Below are 19837 nucleotides of genomic sequence, written 5' to 3'. Positions count from 1 at the left end.
GTCAGAATATAGGTTGAAATTATTAAGCACAACTCTAATAGTTATATAAAAATAGTGTGAAGATATAACTGACCTCTGAATAAGGTGTAAATTCAATAAATAAAAGAAAATCTGATTATTTCTCATAAACTGAGAAATAAATCATACAGACTTGCCAAATGTGATGACTAAATGACCACCAAAATAAATTATTTTCTTATTGGCCTTATTATCAAACTCAGATATTTAAATCTCTAACTTATGAAGATGCTGGCAGAGCAGCAAAAATCACCCTTTTATATATTTACTTGTAATAAATCATGGTCTGTAGAATGTGTGATTTGGCATTTGTATCATGCGCAAATAGCAATAAAGACATAAATAAACAAAATAAAGGAAAGGTGATTCTGTTCATCTGTGGGGGAATTTTAGCTGAGTGTCTCTGGTAGAAGCTTTCCAACATTTTGCACGGTCTCCCTTGCCAAGGCTCTATCTGCTTCCTAAGTCATATCAGATGTTTGGGCTTTATTGGGACTTGAAATAGCTATTAGCCTGAGCCCCCACCCTGTTGGAATTATGTCTTGCTAAATTAAGACCTAGAAAATAATGGGCTTGCATGGTGTGATATCTATTTTATTCTGTTCAACGCTTTTCTTTCTTTAAATAAAAATTTTCCACTTTTAAAATTAAAGCACCCGGGTGGAATTGTAGTAAATAGGAGAGGTACCAAATCTCTTGTCAAGACTGCTATTCTGGGAATTCACATGAAATGAAATTTAAAAAAGTTTACAGAGACAGCGTTATGACAGATGATTTGCTCAAATGTTATCTTCAGTGGATTAAAAGAAAACCTTCAATAAACACTGAACAACTCAGGCACAGTAGCTCTGAATTAAAATGTAGCTGCTGCATGTGTGTGTGCGTGCGTGTGTGCGCGTGTGTGTGTGTGTGTGTGTGTGTTTGTAGTCAGCACGATCAGTGTGTCCTGAAAATATTGTGAAAGGAGGTGGTGAGGTTTTATGCCGTCCACTGCTTGTTGCCCAAATTGCAGTACGTGGGTCATTTCCATGGGGAAAGAAGTAAGCCTGTGGCGTGTCTAATTTGTCTATAATACCAGCAGAAATAGAGAGTCTCCTGCCAAGAAGCGTCTCAACTGCTTTGTCTGACATCCTGTTGCCGGAATTTCTGCCAGACTTCTGTCAATATTCCATGAAATCAGATGCAAAGCCCCCTCCTCCCCCCTTAAAATAAAGAAGCTGAAAAGTTCACATTTAATTATTTATTGGTATTTACACTATTTATAGTACCACAAGTAGCTAGAATTAAAATATGCAGTTTAGTAATGATATTTTTATGCACAAACCGGTAATGTTTTAATTTGGGTGAAAATTTTTAAGGTACACCTAACTTGATTAATGCAAAAAGGTGAAATAATGACCAGCAGTGCAGAGTGGGAGACTGTACTTTTACTGGGTTGAATGTCTTTTACTGTATGAGAGTGATTTAAGTTGCTGCAGACACCATGTCTTAAGTCATTATTAAGAACAATAATTTATTTTATGCCGAATGTAAAAAGCTGTATCTATTGCGGCCCCATATTTCTGTGCCTTTATACAGTTCTTATTATTTAATGTACAGCATTTTCTTTATAGAAACAATGAATTATTTGCACATGTGTCAAAGTGCAGTAATAGAGGAGGGTTTGTATCATGAGCAGAGCTGCCAGTTTCCTTTGATTAAGAAAATACTCTGTATGAATTCTCTATATGAATGATTTATGTTTTTTTTTTTTTAATCTTCCTTTGTAACAGCAGCCTTTTTCTGATGATTCTGAACTCTCTCGCATGGGCACATGTTTTACTTTGTTACCTACTGTATAGCTGGCACAGTATAAGAATCCAATACAGGAAACCTTGGAATTCATGGAAATCCCAGTCATTAGCAATAATACAGACAGCAAAAACGAAAATCCTTTTGCTTCTCAGGAGAGAGAGAAAATACATTAACTCCTCATGAAATATACAGTTGTGCTCATTCTATTTAAGAGGACTATAAAAGAATATTGTGAATTACTGGCAGTCGCAGTATTAAGTATTAATTTGTGTATTTTAGAAAGAACCGTCGCTCCTGAGGTACTGTCACTTTTTTTTTTTTTTAACCACTGTTGTCATGTTATATATACTGTAGTAGCAAAAAAAAAATCTTCCCCAGTCTGTCTCAAATTGCGTTTGGGTCAATCTGTGCCAAGAAGCTTCTACCATTCAGATGTCCTTCAGAGAGCTGGATGTGTTTGACTATTTCAAATTGATTACAGGGTGAGCGATAGCCGCTAGACCTAAATTTAGAAAGGCTTTCACAAGTGAGATCTGAGATTTTCTACTTGCTTCATATAGGCTCCATTGACACGGCTTCCTGTCGCTCAGGGTTACAGGCTGCTTCTCCGCTTGTGTTCAAAGTTAAGATAAATTATGCTTAATTCAAACTGTCACGGAAGCCAAAATAATACCCGACTTTCTTTTGCTAAGTTTTGTAATTTTCTAACTATGTTTTAAATCTAATTGTGTTTTTGGTGGTGGCGCTTATTTCGGTGCAGATGAAGGTTAAGAGAAGTCTTGATTACAAAGAATGAAAAGTTTAAAAGATGGTTAATTATTGTCTTTGATGTCTGCTCCCTTTCTTTTCTGGTTAACATTATATTAAAAATATAACTTCCCAAAATAGACATAACCTTTTGACACTCTCACAGGTTAAACACGTAAAAGCTCAAAACTGTTATGACAGTCAGTCAGTCTAAAGCCTTAGAATGTGAACTGGAGTTGAAATGTTGAACAGCCCTTAAAATACAGTTGTGGTATTATTAGAGTATGAACTTCATTTTAACAAAAGTTATTAATATTTAATAGGGACATACACAAAAATGAAAGGACTAAAAGAGCATATTTTAGAAATTAACTTTTTTTCATTTTACCGTTTTTTAACTGTAGATTCATTCTGGCATCTAATGTACATCACTCTGGAAATATGCACTGACAGTAGTCAAATATATGTTGAATTGAATGTTCATGTTTATTTTTTATTCAGATTAATGGCTTTTTGGAGGCTAAAGTTCATGTTCACGTTATGTTGTGGGGATTAAAATGGTATCTAAATAAATAAAAGACAATCATAATGAGACAGTGCTCTGAATATAATAGATATGCCTGGGTTTTATTGTATGTAATTTAATATTCTAAATTCCAAATCATTTAAATCAAAATATGCTATTTTAGTGAAGCCAGTGTTGATTTTGCTAGTAATTATGTTAATTTGTTTAAAGCCTTGATTCCCATGTTATCACTGCCAAACACACAAGTGAAGAAGTGAAGGATAATAAAATGACATTTGGCATAGAGTTAATAATAAAAGTGGGTTTTCAACATCAGCAGCAAAAAACAAACAAACAAACAAAAAAACAAACAGACTGACTGACTAACTAACTAACAGAACTAACTGCACGAGTGTCAAATGTATTTTGATACTGGTGCGTCAGGCAAGCCAGGACTCAGCACTGTAATGCCTGCTCTGCTTATGCTGTTAAATGTCTTGCTGTTCTATAATTCAAACCACGCGCTGCCACTGTTGTGTCACACATTTTGCTGATAACAACACAATGAATTGTCCTTTCACACCCGCTAGTTTGTTCCTCCATCATGCTGTGCATCGATAAATATCTGGACCTTCTAAATGCAGCTGTCAGAGGTGTAAACTACGCACAATCTCACTTAATGTCATTTAGCTAGTCTAGGAGAACATTTTGGCCACAAGAAGCTGGAACATGATCAGTGCAACACAGCAGCAGTCATGGTAACTAGTGTGACTGTGTAGACTGCAGTTAAAAATCCATATTGCTATCACCATGACTATTTCTCAGACGCATAATTACTATAATAGGTGTCTGTTAACACCAACTGACTGCTGTATCATCAGTGCAGGGACAGCACTAGGTGCTCATTTTGTTTCACTAATGAATGTCGATAGGTGAATCTCAAAAAGCTAAACAAGGCAGAAAAATCGGCAGAGTCTTGTTGTGAGTGTTCTCATGTTGTGAGCGTTCTCATCTAACTTCAGCGGATCACTGTAGATTTACGAAGTGGAAGACTGAATGTTGTCACACTGCATAGAGTGCTAAAACAGTGAGTTAGTCAAACATAGCCTTCCACTCCAGGGCAGTGAGATAGAAGGACCTGCAACTCTTTTTAATTCTCTGTGACAATCCAAACAAATAGTTTGTAACAGTCATGGAAAATAACACACTTTGTTGGGTCTTTCCTACTTCCCCATTAAGTCAGACAAGAAAACATAATTTTTAATCAGATAATTGGCTCCAGGAACTCACAAAATGAATTACCCATCTGTTTCTGTCACAACCAGTGATAACCATGCAGTTCTGATTGGAAATAGAAAATATTTTGACGAGGCTCTGCAAGATGAGGGCTATCTGGCAGAAAGCAACACATTACTTAACAAAAAACACAACCCAGGGAGCAGTTGTTCCGTCCAAGCCACCGGTCTCTGCTGTTATTATGTACACTATGTGAATTTCCTGCCAGCAGGGGTCTCTAAATATAACATAAAGTAAAAGATCAGGGGGATCATGGGAGTTGTTGTCTCCGTTACTAAAGAGCCACCATTGCCTTTGTGTGCAACAACACTCGGGTTGATTTTCTCAAAGGCAATGTCGTGTTTGAAACCCTTTTTCGTGTTATGCTTTATGACTATATGAAAGAAAGAAGCTGTTTCTACAGATATAATGCAACCGCATCACAACAAAGACCTTCTCAATGGCACTTTTTTTTTAAATTTACTTGCAACAATCAACAACAGCATAATGCCCCTCCAGTGTGTGATTGTAAACTGCAAGAACGGAGTCACACAAACAAGAATGCCATAACATGTAACGCAACAGTATCTGCATCCATTGTAACAAGGAAATAACATTGCACACAAAATCCTTCACCTTCAGTCTGAGGTTAACTTTCTCCTACTGTTGATGTGGAGTGGAGGTAACCAGAAGGATGCTTGATATGTGCAGATCTCTGTGAAAGACAATCATTCACTCGTATTATTTCCAAATCTGTGAGCACAACCACCAGACCTATTATTACTATTATGTTAGAATTAATCATAAGTATGGTTTTACCTCGGTTAAGTCTCATCACCACAACTGCATTTTTATTATATAGGCCTACTTCTACATTGGAAATATTTTACATACAGAGAAAAGTATCCTAAATGAAAGCACTTTATCTTTAGCATATGTACAAATATCATGAGCTCCATACCGAGAGGGAAGAAAATTGAACTTGGGTCAAATTTAAACTTGCATATCAAAACTTGTAATATTTAGTAACTTAATATTTACACACATAGTGAAATGATTTTAGTATCTGTCATACATCATAGAAATAAAATAATTTATGTTGCCATAGTCACACCTTATTTTGGAAAATAAAGAATGGCTGTAAATGTTCTGCTGTTGTTATCATTTGATATCACTTTCTCCAAAACCTCTTTAATGTCTGTTTTCTGTTTGAACTTTAAGCAACTGCATGTGCAGGCTACCCAAGAGGGTTACTGTTGACTGTGAATTTGGATCACACTTTGGAGTCTGCATAGTTCTATTTGACATGTTTTTCACAGATGAACTTGTCTGTCATTGAAGATGTAGGGTTGACAAACAAATAGTAGTGGCTAAAAGCGTCTTCGGCAGAGCACATATTTCTGCTAAGGTACAATAATTACTTTAGGATTAAATTAGATCCTAAATCTACTTTCCATATATTAAGACAAAAGTAACATATGTATGCATGTAATGTGTCATGTATAATAATGATGAAAAAAAAAATTCCACAATGTTGAAAAAAGTGAAGCTCCACCCTTCGTTCACTTTTTCCGTTATTATATACAAAAGTATTAAACTGATTTCCACAAAACCATATAATGTTTTGGAGCATATGAGTCAGGCTAGCACATCAGATGTGTAGGATTGTTTGGCCTGGTTTAGGAACACAGGAGAGATGGTTAAACGAGAAACATGACTTTAGAAAAATGCCACAAAACTGCAACCTGATACTACATCTGAAAGTGACTTTACAGAACAACAATCTCAAAAATGGTTATAATAGCCACATTTAGTGGCACTGGAGGCTGTCAAAGGCTGTCAATGTTAGCAAATCTAGGCTATGTAGGAGTTCTTGTCGGCGGTGTTCATTTACATCGAGAGAAGAAGAGCTATTAAATCATTTAATTGTTTGCCTTGATGAACACAAGAGACATAAGCTTGAAGATGAAGACACTGCTGTGAAGATAGAAACTCAGTGTTTAGGAACTTCTAAGTAATGTTCTTCCACGGGGTATTTTTGCCAGGTCTCATTAGCTTTTAATGCTTTTTGTCAGTTTTATGGGCTCAATGCTGGAGCTCCAGGACTGAAAGCAATATATGAAATTATGTTTAACAGAGCGCAGGCTACTTTTCAATAAAGCTTTTACCATTCTTTTTCTTCACATATTGAATTTTTACATTGTTTTGCTTAAATGTAAAATGACATTTTAGTTAAATTGCAAGAATTGCTCATTTCTTTAACATTCAAAGTCCCAGAAATAAAATAAAAAATCGAATTATTTTTGCTGTTTATGAATGTGTTTAATCCTTAATACTGAGATCTTCATCTGCTCCTATCATTAAATCTGACAGTGTGGATTGCTCTTTTGCTGAGAAGTTGCATCGCTGTTTAAACCTTTAGGCATTACCCTGGGGAGAGATTAACTTTGTCCTGTGCTGTTTGATGTGCTCGGCTGATGTAAAGTGGCACGGCCAGTTGCATAAAGAAACACGCACTAACCTCCATGCTCATGCTCGGAGTTGCGTGTGATGCATCCGAAGATCATACTGTATATGAAGCGCACACTCTGCTAGTCGTCTTCCTAACAGCTTCCAGCCAAGGATGATGTCACTTCTTGCCTTGCAGAGGCATAATCAGTCTCCTGCATGCCTGAGGGGCCCCTGAGGAGTTATCCGTCTTTGATAGTTGTCTCTGTTGCAGTTCATTCAATCTGTAACATCACTTTAGGCCTCGTGTCATTATAAACATGCTTAATCGAACCTCTGCTGGCCTTCCCACTCATGATGTGGTTGCAAAGCATTAATATCAGAGCATACTCAGCACTATACGAGGTACAATTACATACATATATATGACAGAAGGAGATGGAGGGTGAGAAGATTCACCAACAGGCTGCAGCACACTAGACTCAGTGGGCCACTTCCTCATCTCCTGCTGCTCGGTCCCAAAACATCTTCACCCTCCATGCAGGGAGCAGGCATTGTGCCTTTTTCTCTTTGTCATGTTAATAATACTAAGCTTAACTGTCCACCATTTTGCCTGTCAGCTTTCATTTATTTTGTTTTGCTTTTTTCTTTTCTTTCTCCTGCATGTACTGTCAAGTTTCTTGGGGTACGTTTAAGTCCCTTCCTGCATCATTCAGCGCTCCTGGAACCAATTATATTATCCATTCCTGCAGAGGGAAGGACAGAAAAAAAGAAATCTACATCTGTTGTCTATGCCAGTAGCATCACACCTTCACTAAGATCACATTAAAGAGATTTTCATTCCTCGCCCTGCTGCCTCTATCCCCTCAAACTCTTCCCTCTGTAGTCTATCGTTCTTTCCACAGAGCCTCTCCTTGACGGCGTAAATATGGGTCTTGTTGTTTGCAACATTCAGAATACTGCTGTGTGACACATTATGTGATGGAGTCTGCAATTGCAGCAGGATGTTTGCCTCAGAGCCTTACCGTCTGAGCTTTCACCTCACCCCTGGCTATCTGCCGTGCTCTGGCTTAAGGCTTATCCCCAGGCCTCTGCAGAGCTGCTGGGCTGATGAACACTAACAACTTTTTCTTTGTATGCTGTGTGAACCTTCTTACTCCACCATTGGCACATTTTCTTCCCCTATCGACCTCTATGACTGATATTAGTCTCAAAGTGGCAGGACGATAAGTTATATTATGTTGGAATTGTTCAACAGAGAGTTCTCAGTTCTGTATGTGCTGCTATAAACAATTCACCACACATTTTGTCTTCTCAAGCTGTGCAGAACTGCATGTTTAGATGAGATCACATCTCTTGTTTTTTTGAATCACATCTGGTGTTTTTGTTAAACGGAGAAGCAACACTTCTCTTTTGTAACATTACAATGCCAAGAAACTAGTGCAGATCCCCCCCTCCACCCACCCACCCAAAAAAAAGTCCCAAACATTTTTCACTTGAATGTTATCTGGTTATCAGTTGACACAACCTTGCCAAAAGTATTTGGACATCCACGGATTACATCCATATGCAATGTAATTGTTGAGCATCCCATTCCAAAACCACAATGATTGATATGTTGCTATATCAGCCCTCGCTCTTCTGAGAAGGCTCTCCACAAGATTTTGGAAGTGCTGTGCTGCAAGGATTTGCTTTCATTCAGCCCCCAAGTGCATTAAGGAGGTCGGGCACAGATGTTGGACACTAAGGCCTGTTTCACAGTCCCTGCAGTCAATTCATCCCCAAGGTGTTGAATGGGTAGAAGCCAGGGCTCTGTGAAAGCCAGTCAATGTCTTCCACACCAAAGTCAGGAAAATGTCTGAGTCATCCATCTGAAGCAAGAACTGAAAAGAAAAAAATTCTGACAAGAATTTCACAAGCCTGCACTCCCCCAAACATATTCGTTTTAGTCCATGCAGTTGTTTTTCTACCTACATACCTTATCGTGTAAAAGAAAAATGGCAATTCTACCTGATATTTTGCTGGTCAGTGGGAGTTGTTACCTGGATGATGCCACATAGTCTATCTGACTCATTCACCTACGTGTGAAAAACAATCTATCTCTCATTGCGCAAGTGATGCATTCCTTATAGAATGGAGGCAAGCATCGCACGACAAAATATTCCTTCCTCTCACCGCCGGCTCTCGCAATCAGTCAGGCTTCAGCTGCATAATCATCCTTTGATGTGAATGCAGTTTCCATTGATATTTGTGTACCCTCTTTTTTTGATGAAATACATACCTCTCTTCACTCTCGCTGCAAAGTGATACTTAACTTTCTTATAATATGATTTTCACCCACCCAAAGCTTCTGACTCTGCTGTTTTAGGCAATACTGTGTATGGGCTTGATTGAAATTCTAGTGCTACATTCAAAGTTGTCAGTAGTTTCAGATGAAAAGAAGCCCTATGTAATTATCTTAATCACAGTTTTAAAAGCTGTTGAGCTGTCAAATACTCTCATTCAGTGAGTTACACACATGGCCAGAAATGAGCAGCTTGGAAAAGTGTTACATTAAGTCAGAAATGGCACTAACGGAACAAAATGTCCCTTACTGATATTTCGTCACTCCCGTGGAAGACAACGTCTAATTAAGTAGTCAAAAAATGCATAGATGGGAAATATTTATTCTAATTTATTTGAACATTTTTAGTTATTTATTTATTTATTTATTACAGCTTATTGTATGTTGTGTGCTTCTCTCTTTTAAAGAGATAAGAAAATAAATATAAAAATACAATTAATAAATGGTACCTATCATGATGTGGAGCAAAGTCAACTTTAAGTTCACAGACAGCTGTTAAAAAAATCAAACCTGCCTCACAACAGCAGAGAGCAGCAGTTTTAAAGCCTCTGTGACGACCCAGAGGTCAGCACTCATGTCTGCAGGAGTTGCACTCATCTTATGTAAATATAACCACAACCATTTGGAGGTATGCCATCCTAAACAATTGTTCCCTGATGTATCGGAAGATATCTGGTAAGAGTTCAAGACATAAAACATAAATTTTTATCCTACTGGTTTTTTTTGTGTATTTCCAGTTTGCAGACAAAAAATAGAAATGGCAAAAAAGTTTTTACGCTTGACTGAAGTGATGGAAAAAGACTAAGCAAGTAAATCAGATCTCACATGAAGCATATGACTTAAATATCAACTGAAAACTCTGAGAGCCACTGAGATGAGAAATAGGTGAAAGAAAACCTCTATTCTCTCACAATGGATACAACACAGAAACATAAATGCCCAGTCTGTCTTCACCAGAAAAAAACAGCCATATGGTTGTCTGTGCAGCCAGCTGAAAACTTCTAGTTATGTACACAATGCACATTCTTAATATATGTACAGTATGTTATGCAACTAACATACTTATTTTTAGTCAAGCCAAATTTTTTTCTTAAGCTTAACCAAGACGTTTTGATGCCTAAACTCACCAAATAGCAATAGATGAAGTTCCAGTATGACAAAGGCCTTTTGCTGGTGCGCTCTAGAGTAGACTAGAGTATAACTTTATTTATCCCTCAAGGAGGTTCCGTCAGGGAAATTAATTTCTCCGTCTCACACAGCACAGTAAGTACACAAAACACAGAAAAAGCACACAGAAAGCACCAGCACATACAAAGTAGTACAACACCAAATAGAGAGTAATAAATAACTCTTTCTAGAATATATAAATATAAAATCATAAATAGGCATAGAAATACAAAATAAACAGGCCTGGTTAAGTGTGGGTGTAGTGAAATGTCCATAGTGCTTGTCATCCCTGTCATCCTTGTCATCCCTTGTGTCATCCCTCAGCTCTCGTGTGGACTTTCTTCTTCTTCATCTCCCCCAGAGAGGAGTTGAGCAGTTTAATCGCTTGGGGGATGAAGGAGTTCTTAAGTCTGTTTGTCCAGCATGTTGGAAGGCGCAGCCTTTGGCAGGTCAGGCTTCTCAGGCTCCTCTGGTTGTTGGTAACGGCGTGCAGAGGGTGGTTGACATTGTCCATGATGTCCAGCAGTTTGTCCAAGGCTCTCTTCTCTGCCACCTTTGCCAGAGGGTCCAGCTTCATCCCGACCACCGAGCTGGCCCGCCTCATCAGCTTCTCCATCCTGGAGAGATCCGCCTTGGTCACGCTCCCTCCCCAACACACCACAGGGAACGTCAGGACGCTGGTGACCACAGACTGATAGAACATCCAAAGGAGCTTCCTGCAGATGTTGAATGCCCTCAGCCTCCTCAGAAAGTACATCCTTCTCGGTGCTTTCTTGTACAGCTGCCTTGTGTTGCTGGTCCAGTCCAGCTTGTTGTCTAGCCACAGCCCAAGATATTTATAGGTCTGCACAATCTCCACCTCCTCCGTTCCTATCAGAACTGGTCTAGGTTGGGGTCTGTCCCTCCTGAAGTCAATGACCAGCTCTTTAGTTTTGGAGGTGTCGAGCTGCAAGCTGTTGCTGTGACACCAGTCAACAAAGTCCTTCACCAGACATCTATACTCCTCCGCCTCTAATAGAAGAACATAGTAATAATCTGACAATCATTGAATTTTGAATGTTTGGGAGTCATTGCCAATCAATTCCTTCAGTCACTTAGCAATGAGGATGTTTTGTAGATTCCAGAATGCCATTGAGTTTTCCGTGCCATATTTTACTATTTGAGGTTTGACTAATGCTGATGTGATCACTTCATCTTTTTGCATTATGCTTTAGTTAAATGGCACCTTGACTGATAATTAACAGCGGCAGCTGTTTCTCTAAAAAAAACATGTCCTAACAATAACAGCAGCGGATGGAGACGAACATTAATTTGCTTGTTCTTGTGCTGATTTCCTTGAAATTCAATTAAACACAGGTACAGATACATGCATTTAAAATTACAGTTTTGTGTCTGTTTATTCTACACTTGTTATGTATGATGTGTACATTTGTTTTGACAAATAACACCTTTGTGGCATGTGTATAGGCTTCCCTGCAAGTCTCTGTGACCTACAGAAACTCATACCCCCCACCCTCCAGTATTTGTTCCCAGAAACAGCTATGCATATCTTCCAGAGACACACAATTACAGCCTAACAAAAAAATTATAACAAGCTTGATGTAACGTGAATAGCGAGACAAAAAATTGTAGAATGAATACAGGCCAAGTATGAAATTATATGTTTTTTAATTTCTTGTATCATGTATGAGACAATTAATCTGGGACTAAATTTAATGATGATAAATGCAGCGATCTTGACATCATATTGACCACAACCTTGCTTGCTCATGCATGACAGAAGTCATACTTGCTTAGAACCAACGCTGTATTGATCAGTGAGCGAGCGACAACAGCAGAAGCAGCCATTGAACGTCATATACAAGCAGACTCAACATGAATTGCTCTTTGTTCAGGTCATGGACAGTTCAGACACCAGACTTCTGGTCCTGGAGCGAGAAGCATTTGTGCCGCTGAGAGAGGGGTCATTATTGGCGTTTTTATTCCTCACTACAAACGAAGTGAGTAGAGGGATGTGAAAATGGCCTACGTTGCTCATTTTGAGACCATTACCATAAAGCTTTATACATTTTTTTCCCACCAAAACTTCCTCCACACAACAACAAAGTATTGAAGTGGGGCCTTTTGGTATTTACGGCCATTGAATTTTTTTTTTTTTCATTTCCATGGTTACAAGTTGAATTTTGCATCATTCTGTGATCGAGATTTGTCTCAATGAGGGTTTCCAAGGAATAAAAACAATTGTTAACATAAGTTTCATGAAACTCTGGGTAAATCTCTTATATGCTATGGAGGTGCCTTTTGATATTTTGGGAATTTTGAGCATTTAATTCCTATAACTATTAGGATTTTTTTTACTTTTTCTCACATACACACAACAACAAAACAAGTAGCATTTCTATTTTGGTCTTCCCTCAATTGAAAGTACCTTTCTTGGAAATTTCATGTTTCTTATTTATTCAGTGCCATATCACAATGCAGAACGATGAGAATTAAGGAGCTGCTGGTAATTGCTGGATGAACACAATCACTTTAAATCTGGTGTCAGTGATGTCAACAGAAAAATAGCAAATCATTCATTTACATATGACACCTCAAATAGACACCATTTTGTCTGCCTACTTCACACATTTCAAAATTTATTTCTATTAAATCTTTATTTTTTTCAGAAGCACCTACACAAAATGCCAGTCAGTCACCATCATGGGTACATATTCATACATACAATACAGTTTTTTATTAATCATGCATAACAAATGTGAGATCACCAGCTTCCATCAGTCAATTCAGAATAAATTTGATTGTTTGCCAGAGATTGCATACCGTGCCCTCCATATTACAGCCATGCTGTAATATGGAGGGTGTTTCATCATATCAGAATAACAACTGTGAAGTTTGATGTCTCAAGCCACTGTTTAGGACATTCAAAGCTACCTGTGTTTAAGGGTCTATTAATCCAGCCAAGACTGCTGAAAGATGAAACAGCTAGTCATGAACTCTTTTGACAAATTCCTACGCCATATGACAAAAGGGAAGGAAAAGCCATAATTAGACAGTCTCTGTGTTTTATTTCCTCCATAAATGCTTGAGCAACAGCTTCACTGACTCTGCCAGACCCATCACTTCTGAAGAAGATGGAAAGCGAGCATTATTTATTTTCTTTCAGATAAGATAGAATAAGATAAGATAAGATAAGATAAGATAAGATAAAATATACCTTTAATCGTCCCAACAGTGGGGAAATTTGAAATTTCTTAGGATTCTTCAAGGATTTTCCACGCAGGTGTTTTCCAGTTGTTCTGTGCTTACTCTGTGATGCTGCTGGCATAAAAAAAAATTAAAGAATGAATCTTGTATGTAGCAACTGGGATGGTAAGACCTCAGTTTGTCCAAGAACTTTAAATGCTGTTGAAAGTCTGCCTTTAATAACTCAAAAACTGCAACATAACCTGCCCCTTCTGCCAAAAGATGAGTTTACATAACACCCTATTAGTGATGTATTTGAAGCTCAGCCTTGAAGATGCTTCCCCTTCCTGCCTGTGAATCCAGAACCTCTGGGGGGCAGTAGAGGGATCAGCGCTTCCTTTCATCTCATCCTGGCTGCAGGAAAGGAGGTAAGGTCAGTGGGGATTTGAGCTCCACTCACTACCACATGTTTCTGAGGTCGCTTATTCTTGCTCTAGGCACAGATTATCACCACATACGAGCTACTGTTACAGTCTACCTTCATAGCTTGTGTACCACGACAGATTTTGATTGGCACATCAGCAGAATGTCCTTCCCAGCCTTTTCTTCCATCCATATTTATGCAGCCAAATCCCTTTCGTCATTTCCATGCGTCAAACAATGTGCAAATATCAACACGCTTTAATATTTCTGAAAACAACTAACAGCTGAAATATGCATCACTAACACAGAGCTGGAAAGTATGTTTTTAAAGCTATGACTATAATTGTAGCGTGAATGATTAACCAAGGAGTGCTACTTCAGCAATTTAATAATATTGTACATATGTAACAATCACACCCTGTTTATTATCATAATTTCCAGTTAAGCATTTAGGTGGACAACCCCTTGAAAGACTGTGCACGATAAAAAATTTATTAAGCGCTGGGTATGCTCTTAGTCTCCTCTGACGGCACATTCTTTCCATGGCCTACATTTTCATGAGTCATATACGTGTATCATAAATAAAGCCAAGGATATCTGGCTGTGCATTACCATCACACTTTGTGAACCGGTAGTGTGATGCTTGATTGTGTCGATGGTTTGGCAGAGGAAAGTAGTGACATTCAGAGCATGGCTGAGAGAGAAACCTTCCAGTGGGTGAAACAAAATTGGAAATTCATTGTTTTTGGGCTTGGAGAATAAAAATGCGTGGTGTGGGTGTGAATAACTTTAGTCTCAAAACCAGTGCTGCCAGTCAAGGAACACAGTAAAAAAGACTTGCGAATTAAAGACGATGCCCAATATTGTTACTTTCCCCATTCTTTATTAATATTCACACAATTATACATACCTAACACTCCACTACATTTCTCCCCAATAGACACAGAACAAAAATGCATAAAACTGTGTTTCTCTGAGTCTCCAGAGGCCTAGTAGGACTTTTGCTTGGAGTACTAGCACGGTGAGGTCGAAGTCATCCAGCAGTGGCCTCCGTCTGGCATTTTACCCAGAGCACATCCTGTGGGAGCGGCAGCTTTGGAGCCGGCTGTGTGACCACATCAAACAATGGCTTTTTGTTGTAAACAAAGCTAGTGCCGCTTGCCGGAGGCCCCCCCCCCCTCTCTCCCTCTCTCCCTCTCTCCACATTCACACATCCAGCTTTCCTCCCATAACTCTAGACTGTCAGACAGATGCACTACAGGCCTCTCTTTACCATTTGCATATATGCACATCAAAGAAGGGCCATTTCAGAAAGTGAGGAGTGAAGCAGGCTGAACAACTAAAGGTTTGTCTCAAGAGGATACTTAAAACTCAATCACCTGAACAGTTGTTCAACTATGCAGCGAAAACAATCAAACATAATTTACTTATGTTTGTTTATCGGTCAAAGCAAACGCTGCTGCAGCTGCTTTGTCCGGGGGCTAGGGCACCAGTTGTGCATAAAGATTTTTATGTGCATTTGTTTTCCTGAAATAATCCACCTACATGTGCTTATCCACAAGTTGCATATCTATCATTGTGTAAAAAAAATCTGCAGTTTTGTATATACTTATAAAGTACACATTTTCTGTGATGACTTGGAGCTTCATGGTGTGAAGTTGAGTTTAAAAAAAAAGGCTGTATGGTTTTAAAATGGCAGATATCAGAAAATTTCGAGATTGACATTATTGACTTAGTGACTTAAATTATTGTCATAATTATTAACAGAAATGTTTCGTAATATCTAAAAATGCAAATACTTTATCTTCATTGAGAAAAATGTCTGCAATGCTCTGGCAACGTGTCCTGAGCGTCTCTTCGCCTCATGCCTGTAAGTCACTTGGGATACACTAAATATTATTGAATAAAATATGTTTTAATTTTTGTAACATTGAAAAATCTTTATATATTATTCAAAGACACAGATTCTACAGATGTACAGAATAGAATTCTGTAAAGTTTATTTGACATACGTACCAATCTCAAACACTCTTGATGAATATTCAGTTACACAAATCTCTAAACATATTTGCAAATAATTGTATTTCAATAATGGCCCTGCAAACCCAAAGATGCAGCATAATAATGCCACATTGCATTGAAAAGAACAACAAATTAGAATATGGAATGATTCAAACCTCTACCAAATGCTACAACCTCGGCTTTTTTGCATTAGTGCCGTTACCTCTCTTATATCTGGTCTGTGCTTGATTGAAGCTGACAAAGGCAGGATACTTTCAGTCGGGCTCATGTTTATCCTACTAACTAGCAGCATATTATCCTTGAGTGCTAACTTTACGTTGCTGGCATAAGACCACTGATCAGTCTTCAACTCAACAACTATGATAATGAAATTTCTTAAACACCACACTAATTGACATGCTGGTGCAAGGTAGCATCTGGAATGCCTGCATAGCTATTATCACTACTAACAGTTTTTATTAGAAAGGGGCACTGGGGAGGCAAAGGGAGACCCATGTGTCCTCCCCAAGGGAACCACAGAAGCTATTAGACTTCATTATAGCACCTATGTAAATTTTATCCAAACTGACTGTCTGTAACTCATTCATAGTAGAATTTGGAAAGCTGGTTAATTGCAAGGTTGGCCAATAATTAACTTGAGCTCGATCTCTTTGTTCCTGGCATTGCACAAGGGTCCAAGCATGCAGGGCATGGCAGTAGTTTTTAAACGAAGGGGAAATGGAACAACCTGCTTCACTGCCCCCACTGTTCCCTTGGGTTTCAGCTGTTATTTCTTTTTTCTCCCATACGTTCTATGTCAAGGGCAAGGTCTCCAGGCTTCTGGAAACCTGCAGAGGACAATCATTCTCAAAGCTGGTGGAGGCACACAGCAGGGGACCAGATTTGCGTACTCTCTCTATTTTCCTTTGACAGAGCTGCTTCGACATTTGTTCTTAATAAATACCACAGCTTTTACAGTTCTGTAAAATATTATTTTCCAACAAAGTGTGCACTGTAAGGTTCAGACATCATTTGTTTTGTCTCTTACAAAGAGAGTCTGAATATCCTGATAATATTTATGTTCTCATCCTTTTTCATATGAAGTTCAAATTATAATGGGTTGAATTCTAACCAAGTATGCGCATGCTAATCACGCCTCTTTGGTATTTGAGATCCACATGCTGACTGTTGAACAGAAAAGGAATGCCCATTGACTCTTTTTGAATCCATTGAAGAACACATGTTCTGATCTCAGAGCTTAGAACTGGGGTTATAAAGAATTTATGCAGTATTCAGAGACCAGTGATTTCATTCTGATCGGAACGCTGCTGCGTGTCTTCCAGAGTTAAAAAGTTACAGTTGAATCTGCTGAACCCCATCTTCTGCTGGCAATTATGTAAATTAACAGTGAGAAATCTTTTCTGTTCAGAAAAAGTCAAACCCTCCACCTTCAGCTCTACAGCCATGAAAATTATCATCTCACATCCTCTACACTGATTGATTTGTATGTACGAGTGACCAGATGCCTCTCCCTGTGGCTATCAAGAGCTTGAATATAACTGCGTCAGCACATCCTGCTCATGAGTCTTTTTTTTATCAAATCTTGTTCTTATGGACGTTCTTAGACCAGTGTGAAAATATTTTTCTGTATCATTTTGTTCTCAAAGCAAAACAGGATGCCTGGTCTTTTTGTTTTATGTTCACTCAAAATAAAAGTAGAATCCAATCCATTCTTTGTGAGTCTTGGAATAATACATTTGAGCTTTGAATCACAGTGCAAAGTCTGTCTGACGCCTCTGCATACCGGTGTGTCCTGCAAACCCAGGGCAGCGCTTTACAGTGAAGGGCAACAACCCGTCTTCATGGCTGGTGGCTATTTTTCCTTGAACTGCAAAAAACACAAGGAGCCAAATGCCTTGGTCTAACAGGAAAAAAAGACTATCGTTTATTATTCAAATGAAATGAAGTCCGGCAGATGGTAGAAGAGGGGCTGTGGGCTTGTGGCAGAAAACGTCCTGCTCTCTACCTCTGATTTCAGCCAGCCCATGACGAAACAGAAGTTCAAAGGGAATCAGCAATCATGACGGTTCTCATTAGCATATTTCCAATGAGCACTAACAGAAGCAGAGCTGTGTGGGTTGGGAGTATTTCCCATGCAAGAGCTAATCAATGTCTGCTGCATGTAGATGATGCTGCAAACTATCCTCACATATTATTATGGGGGTGGCAGTAGCTGAGTCCACTAGGTCTTGGGCTGAGGTTGGCTGGCTCTAGACCCATAAGGGCCACAATTTGGAATGTGAACAGGCAGTGGGAAGTGCCAGTTCACCTCCTGAACACTGCCGAGGTGCCCTTAAGCAAGTCAGTGTCCCGTTACAAGTTGCTCATTTAATACACCCCATGTCAGAGCTGCAACTGCTACTGCCCATCATCTGACATGCCTACAGGCCCCTTTTTTGTACAAGGGCCCATAAAATATACATGCGTGTGATATTATAGTGGAAAAAAGTAATTTCCCCACAAGGTTCAATAAAGGATATCTTCTTATTATAAATTACTATAATTAATTATGATTATGATTATGATTATAATTATGATTATGATTATGATTATGATTATGATGATTATGATTGTGATTGTGATTGTGATTGTGATTATGATTATGATTATGATGATGATGATGATGATTATTATTATTATTATTATTATTATATTACTACTACTAATACTACTACTACTACTACTAATAATAATAATAATAATAATAATTATTATTATTATTATTAGTAGTAGTAGTAGTAGTAGTATTACTACCAGTATTCTGGTCCTTACTACACATTTTTCATCTAATTACAGTTAGTATACAGTGAGTAACATGGACTCATTTCTAAAATGTATTTTCATGATGTTCTGAAATAAACTTTAAATGTTTCCCCCGCCTCATGCCCTCAGTCAGCTGGGATAAACTCCAGCTCCCCACAGAAGCCGATGAAGCGTTTGTGACAATGAATGAATGAATGAATGTCTTTGTACTGTATATATAAAGGGAATTAGATAAACAAAGGACCCTTCAAAAGACTCCTGAAGAGACTGTGACATAACTGGACATTTCATTTCCACGGACAATTACACATTTTCTTACTTGTTTAACTTAACAGGAAATACTAAAAGTTAACAAGATACGAATATCTGACTTATGAACATTCGCAGATCAACTGCGTGCCGCCATATCTGAATACTGTACTTCCCCTGTCTGCTGCAGCCCACGCCGAGCAGTACCGCTCCATACGCTCAAAGATCTCTCCCATGACAACTCTGCCTTTTACTGACAATAACTCTTCCCTCCTCCTCCTCTTCCTTTACTCGAAAAGTAAGTTATGTTACAGTATTACAGTATTTTCTTTCATTTATGTCTTGTTTTTATGTCCCGCAATTGTTTCTTGTAAATCCTAGGGAATAGTACCTTCTTAGTTAGACTAGTAGTCACATTTAAATGACCTCAAATGGTAATAATAGATTCATCCATCTATTTATCTTTCACTTTTTCCACTTCTGCAGGTCACTGGGGTAGCTGGAGCCCAGCCCAGTGATCTATGGGCAAAACGCGGGGGGACATTCCGGGCGAGTCACCATTGCCACACGAAAGACAACCATTGATACACACACTCACACCTGTTGACGTGACCAATTCATCTAAACTGCATGTTTTGGGAGGTGGGAGGAAGCTGTAGAACCTGAAGACAACCCACACAGACATGAGGAGAAGATACAAAGATACAAGAGGAAGGACGCCAAGCCAGACAGCAACAGCTCTTCCCACCATACCATTGTGCCGCCTGCGATTATAGATAGAAATTTAATAAATAGTGACTTACGAACAATTCAGCCTCTCTGAACCAATTTTGTTCGTAGGTTGAGGACAACCTGTA

The 19837-nt window shown here is 38.6% G+C and overlaps 1 long non-coding RNA gene across 1 annotated transcript; it reads left to right on the top strand.

The window, feature by feature from the left end:
• Nucleotides 1–15157: 15157 nt before the first annotated feature.
• LOC137611898 (uncharacterized) lies at nucleotides 15158–19607 on the top strand. The gene is made up of 3 exons (XR_011038802.1): nucleotides 15158–15252; nucleotides 19171–19278; nucleotides 19467–19607. It is a non-coding gene; the product is annotated as an uncharacterized lncRNA (long non-coding RNA).
• Nucleotides 19608–19837: the final 230 nt, after the last annotated feature.

Source organism: Antennarius striatus, chromosome 18 (genome assembly GCF_040054535.1).
Source record: "Antennarius striatus isolate MH-2024 chromosome 18, ASM4005453v1, whole genome shotgun sequence".
NCBI lineage: Eukaryota > Metazoa > Chordata > Actinopteri > Lophiiformes > Antennariidae > Antennarius > Antennarius striatus.
The sequence above is the reverse complement of the archived record's forward strand: the minus strand, read 5'-3'. Positions and strand labels throughout refer to the sequence as shown.